Here is a 6536-nt window from a genome sequence, read left to right on the forward strand (position 1 = left end):
GGGACACCTGGGCTGTGTTGGTCTCTCTGCTCCACTGAAGATCACAAATAAGCATTTGCCTAGCATACAGATTTTCGGTTCGATTTTCAGCAACACACACGCACGCACGCAACCCCGCAAAAAAAAACCCAAACAAACAAAAACACCCTGTTTCCCTTTCTCCCTCTGGCTCCCTTGACTCCAGGAGTCTCTGCTTGCATCCTTTCCAGCTGCCCCAGTCGCTGCAACTCCCTCCTTCAGGGAGGCTTTGGTCTTCTCTGCCTGCTGGTGCTCCTCCCTCCACTAGAATGACCTCTTCTCGTGCCTTCTAGGCCAGACCAAGTCTTGCTGGAAACTGAGTCTTGTTTGTCCCTTTAACCACCCCAGCACTAAACACAGAGCAGTTGGAAGGGAACTGAGGTGTGCAGAGCCTTGCTCTTGGTGCCCCAGGCTGGCAGTTAGTTCTCAGGAATCTTCCTTAGGGCAAAATCGCTGTTGCTTTGCAGCCAAGGACAAAGGCTTCAAAAGTTGGTTCACCTGGGAGCCTGTGGCAGACAGAGGAAAGCCACCACATCTTGGAGTAGTGGCCAGCCTCCTGGACAGCGGGCGGCCCAGGTCCGGGTTAAGACTCTGCCCTAGTCTTAACTGAGCAAGAAGCAGCACCTGCTAGGCCTCTGGCTTCCTTTTTTGGCTGTAACAAGAAATAACTATAAATAACCCAAGCTGACAGGCTATCCTCAGGAGCTGGGGGTTCAAATCCTGACCTGTCACTGACTACCTCTGAGGCCTCAAAGAGCTCCCCAAGCCTCCTGGGCCTCAGCGTCCCTCTCTCTGAGTGAGAAGGGTAGCAGCAGGAAGCCCCTGTAGGCCTGTGACTCCAGCTAGCAGCTGCTGTTGTGGTTGCTATTATTAGCAGTACCGAGGGCAGGACCTCCCTCAGTTCGCCCACAGCCTCCATCTCTAGCCACAACGGGTCCAGAGGAGCGAGCTGCTCCTCCTCATCTCCCTCCTGGACCCAGAAGCCCTCCCTTAGCTCTCCTGCATCATGAGAGGTGGCTCCTTGTGGCCGTCTTACCCACTCCCGGGTAGGGTACCACTCTTCATTTTCGTGTCCATGGACCTGGGCTGAGGGCAAAATTTATGACACCCTGTCCTACCCTTCTATGCTCCCACCTAGCAGCTCACACAGGATTGGTCCAGGCCAGCTGCAGGAAGTTGAAGGGCAGGGGGTGTCCCTTCTTCAAGCTCCAGGGGCCTGGCTTAGCATTCCACTTGGGATGAGGAAACTTGCGGCAGGAAGGGAACGGCACGGGGAAGAACTTCACCTGCACCCCCAGGTCTGGAGTCCCGGTCCTCAGTCACAGCACCAATGGCCTCAGTCTTTGGGGAGACTCCCGCCAGGGAGGTCTGCACTGTTCTGGTCTCAGAGCTGAGTCAAAACTCTGGCTTCTTACAGTGTTCCTGACCACTCCTGCCTCCCGGTCTACCACCTTGGCCTTTGCCACAAGCTTAGGTTGGGTAGCGAGTGAAGAAACAGAGAGGGAATCGTTGTGGCGGCAGTGTACACCTCTAATCCCAGCACTAGGGAGGGAAAGGCACACCGTTCTCTGGGAGTTCAAGGCCAGCCTGGTCTACACAAAGCGACCTGGTCTCAAAACCCGTCAAACTGAAATACAAAGAAACCAAACAACCAGACAAGACCAACAAAAGCCCCCTAAAATAAAAACCAACCAAAACCAAAATGAAAACAAACAAAAAAGAAAGGAGGAAAGAAAAACGCTTTCTCTCTGTGGTGGTGGAACACTCAGGAGGCAGAGATGGATTTCTGAGTTTGAGGCCAGCATGGTCTACAGAGCGAATTCCAGGGCAGTAACTAGGGTTACACAGAGAAACCCTGTCATGGGCGGGGGTGAAGAAAGGAAGGAAAGAAAAGAAGGAAGGAAGGAAGGAAGGAAGGAAGGAAGGAAGGAAGGAAGGAAGGAAGGAAGGAGGGAAGGGAGTGTTTCCTGACCTGACCTCGAGCTCCACTGACTGCTATCTTTGGTTGCTCTGTGCTGTCCTGATGGTCCTGACCCACACGGCACATAGTGCCCTGTGCCCAGATTTACTCCAAGCTGCTTTGGGAGCAGCCCAGGTCCCCGGATGTCATTCATGGCCGGTCTCACTTCCTCAGTTTCCTCCTGGCTGGGTCCTCTCTCACCTGGAGAGTTTAAGAAGCAGGAGGGAAGGCAGTTGTGCCCTCTCCTGTGACCAGACCACTCAGGCCAGCCTATCTTGTTTTCAATTCATTTACTCAGTTTTTAAAATTTGGGGCAGGCGAAATGGTTCAGTGGTTGGAAGCACTCACTCCTCTTCCAGAGATCCAGGCCCAGTCTCCAGCATCCACATGGGGGCTTGCAGACACTGTAACTCTCATGCTGGGAGATCTAATTTCCCATCTCACCTCCACAAGCATGCACATGATGCATGCGTACCTGCAGGCAAAACAGTCATATATGTTCAAATAAATACATTTAAAAATAATAAAATAGAGCTGGAGAGATGGCTCAGCGGTTAGGAGCATTGCCTGCTCTTCCAAATGTCCTGAGTTCAATTCCCGACAACCACATGGTGGCTCACAGCCATCTGTAATGGTGCCCTCTTCTGGCCTTCAGGCATACACACAGAAAAAATATTGCATAAATAAATATTAAAAAATAATAATAAAATAAAATGTGCACGTATGTGTGCACGCTCATTTGAGTTTATGCGTACTACATGCTTGGAGGAGGGTACAAGAGCCCTTGGAGGCTGAGTTAGTTCATGTTATCTGGGGTGACAAGTCTCTCCTCCCAGTCCCCTGTCACGGAAAGCCACGGCTGAAGTAAAGACAGATAAGAACCCCAAACCTGGGGGTTGTTTCATCAAAGCAAATGCAGGAAGCCTTTATGGGCTCTCAACACATCCTGGGTATCCATGCCGATGGCAGCAAAAGAGCCACCCCTTGGGGTAGGGGCACAGGTCGGTGGCTGAGCTTGCCGGGAATGCATGTGAGTTCCATGATGTGAGTACCATTCAGGCAAGGGGAGCGCTGGTGGGGTGACCAGGACTGCATCCAGGCACAATCTGACCCTCCGTCTTACAGGTGCTGCGTTAGCATCTGGGCAGAGTCCTCACCCCAGGATGGCCAAGGACAAGGATATGCATAGTGATGCTTCCGCGGCATCAGAGAATTGTGCCATGCGGCCCCAGCCCTGTCCTGACGGGCGTGGGAGAGTGGGAAACGGGATTGGGTGTAAAATGTGGCAATGTCATATCGCAGATGTTAAAGGCAATGAGGCAACTCCGTGTGCTGATACAGAATCATCTCCAAGATGGACTGAGGGGGGGAAACCAAGAGCAGGATGCATACATTACGTTTTATAACGTAAGCAAAACAAAACCAAAAAACCAACTTGGACCGGCTCAGCTGTTAAGAGCACTGGCTGTTCTTCCAGGGGTCGTGAATTTCATCCCCTCACCACCTCCACTTGGCAGCTCACAACCATCTATCTATCTATCTATCTATCTATCTATCTATCTATCTATCTATCTATCTATCTATCTATCTATCTATTTATTCATTTATGTGGTTCCCTGTTCAGGTTTGAAGAGATTCAGGGCCTGGGTCCAGGGCTGAAGCAAATGAAGAACTGGACTGGGGGCCGTGTTCTTTCCAGTCATCGCCGTGAACAATTTTTCTGCTTCAGAAGGTCATGCCGGTAGTGCTAGGGACAAGCTGGTTTCTGTGAAGGTGAAGAACCACGGAGGACCAGAGTCTGGGAGAAGAGGGAGTAAGAAAGGACCCCAGGACAGCAGGATACAGGAAAGAGATAGCGGTGTCCCTTCTCCTCAGAGTATTACTGACACGGGCCCTGAGTATACTCTGGGCCGACCTTCCCTCACACAAGGAGCGAAATTGGGGAGTAGGGGCCTCAGGAAAAGTTAAACTCCAGAGGAAGGAAGGGACCAAGATCATTGGGCAACAACAGTAGCTTATATTAATGGCGCATAGTCTCCATCTAGTGTTCATATCCAGTACTGCATGGAGGAATCCTTCCCCCCCCCCTCCCCCCCATTGAAAAAGTCACAATACCACCTCAAGGTTAAAGGTGAAAAGAGGGCACAGGCTAACTCCCCCGAGAGGCTCAGCGGAGTTTAGTGAGATGTCAGACCTTAGGCAAATCTCTGAAAGTTTTCTTGAAAGAACAGTGTGCCTGGGAAGGGCACCAGCGTCCATGTCCGGACCTGCGTTGTCACTAGGGCACCAGTACCGTGGGGAAGGAGGCAGAAAGCTGATGTAGCCAGAGTCTTGGGATTCTGAGCATTCATTTCTGTCTTCCTGGTGCCTCCCTTCGTAAGGGTGACTTTGGGTCCTGTCCTTGCTTCCCTCCCAGAAGCCTCTCCTTGCCGAGGTTGTCCCGCCTCTTATCAGAGTCAGCGGCCTCTGAGCCAAGACGCTGTCAGTCTAGGTGGCCTTTGGGAATGAATGGGTTTCTCACCTACAATTAATTTCCAGGCTTATGTTGTCAGATCCTCCCAGACAACACACTCCTTAGAGCCCCTCCTCCCACCTCCTTGGATGCAGCAGTCACCATCCTGGCCTGGAGGGACAGTTTTGGGAACGCAAAGGCTCAGGTATACCCATCTCTCCACTGCTAGCTTGTGCTGTGAGGCAAATGACCTGGCCTTGGGGTGCTGAGCCTCCCTAAAAAGACACTTTACCTAGAAGCCATCAGCTAAAGGCCCATCAGACTCAACAGCATACGAGAGTTGAGAGACAGTCCTTCAATCCCAGCGCTCAGGAGGCAGAAGCAGATGGATAGTCTACACAGTGAGACCGTCTCAAAATAAACAAAAACTTGTATTCCACGCGAGCACCGCGAATGAAATAAAAGGCCCGCAAGGAGAAATTATTTTCAATGAATGTAACTAATAAAGGATCAACATCCAAAGCTAAACAAGGGTCCCACAAGCCTCATAAAAAACTATCAAGTGCTGGGATAGGAAGCTGGGGAGGAGGACAGACAACTGGTGGAGGAATGAAAGCGGCTGGTGGCGGCATTGGTTCCTTTGTCTGTGGCTGTGACAAAACCCCCACCAAGAAGCAACGTCAAGGCTCGTTTGGCTCTCAGTTTGGTGCACAGCCCATCGTGACAGGAAAGGCAGCAGAAACAGGAGGCAGTTGGCCACAAGGCATCCTCAGTCAGGAAGCAGAGACAAACGCTGGAGCTCAGCTGGCTTTCTGTTTTCCTGCGGTGGGGGCCCCAGCTGGTGGGATGGTCGCCGCCATTCAGGGTAGATCTTCCCAACTCCAGAAGTGAGTCTCGGTCTGCTCACAGGAGTGCCCAGAGGCTTGTCTACCTGGTGACGCTAGAACCGGCCAAGTTGACAACGTTAATTGTCACAGTGACTGTTTGGTTATCTAAGAAGATGCTCAGCCTCGCTGATCATTAGGGAAATGAAATTCAGAACAACAGGGACCACAGTGTCTGTGTTTGTGGGAATAGTGGGTGCTGCAGGAGGAACCGGGGCTCCCTGAAGAGATGACGGCCAGATGAGATTCTTGTCTGTAGGAGAAAAATGACCACAGGTGACTAAGATACATTACACTCATAGAATGCCATGTACGCAAGCCCAAGAAACTCAACTGAGAGAGAAACAGATGTTCTGAGACTTAAAAAATATTCTTTTCAATTGTACTTATTGTGTGTGTGTGTCCCACAGCACACACGTGGTGGTCAATGGATAACTTGTGAACATTCTTTCTTTTCTTCCACTGTGAGGGCCCCAGGAATTGAACTCAGGTCTCCAGACTTGGGAGCAATTATGGTCAACCTCTAGAGCAGTGGTTCTCAACCTGTGGGTCGAGGCGTTACATTATGGGCACGATTACATTACATTACAGCTCATAGCAGCAAAATCACAGTCATAGGGCTAGAGAGATGGCTCAGAGGTTAAGAGCACTGGCTGCTCTGCAGAGGTCCTGAGTTCAGTTCCCAGCAACCACATGGTGGCTCACAACCATCTGTACTGAGTTCTGGCGCCCTCTTCTGGCATGCAGGCATATATGAAAGGAGAACACTGTATACACTATAAATAAATAAACCATTAAAAATTACAGTTATAAAGTAGCAACAAAATTAATTTTATGGTTAGGGTCACCACAGCATGAGGAACTATATTAAAGGGTCACAGCATTAGGAAGACTGAGAACCACTGTCCTAGATCATCCTCATAGCCTGAGACGTTTTAAATTTGCTGATCCTGGCGGTATGCCTCTCACATTCTGGGCAAGCACTCTGCCACTGAGCTACATCCCAGCTTTCCCACTAAAATGTTTTAAACTGTTTTATTTAATTCTAATTGTGGGGGGGGGGGGGCGGTGAGTGCAGTACCCATAGAGGCCATGAGAGGGCATCAGATCTCCCTGCTGCCCCAGTAGTACTGAGCCACTTGAGGGAGCTGGGAAGGCAATCCCAGTCCTTTGCAAGAGCAGTATATGCTCTTAACCACTAAGCCATCTGTCCAGCAACATA

This window comes from Alexandromys fortis, unplaced genomic scaffold (assembly GCF_014885135.2).
Source record: "Alexandromys fortis isolate MF-2015 unplaced genomic scaffold, M_Fortis_MF-2015_v1.1 scaffold_39, whole genome shotgun sequence".
Lineage (NCBI taxonomy): Eukaryota > Metazoa > Chordata > Mammalia > Rodentia > Cricetidae > Alexandromys > Alexandromys fortis.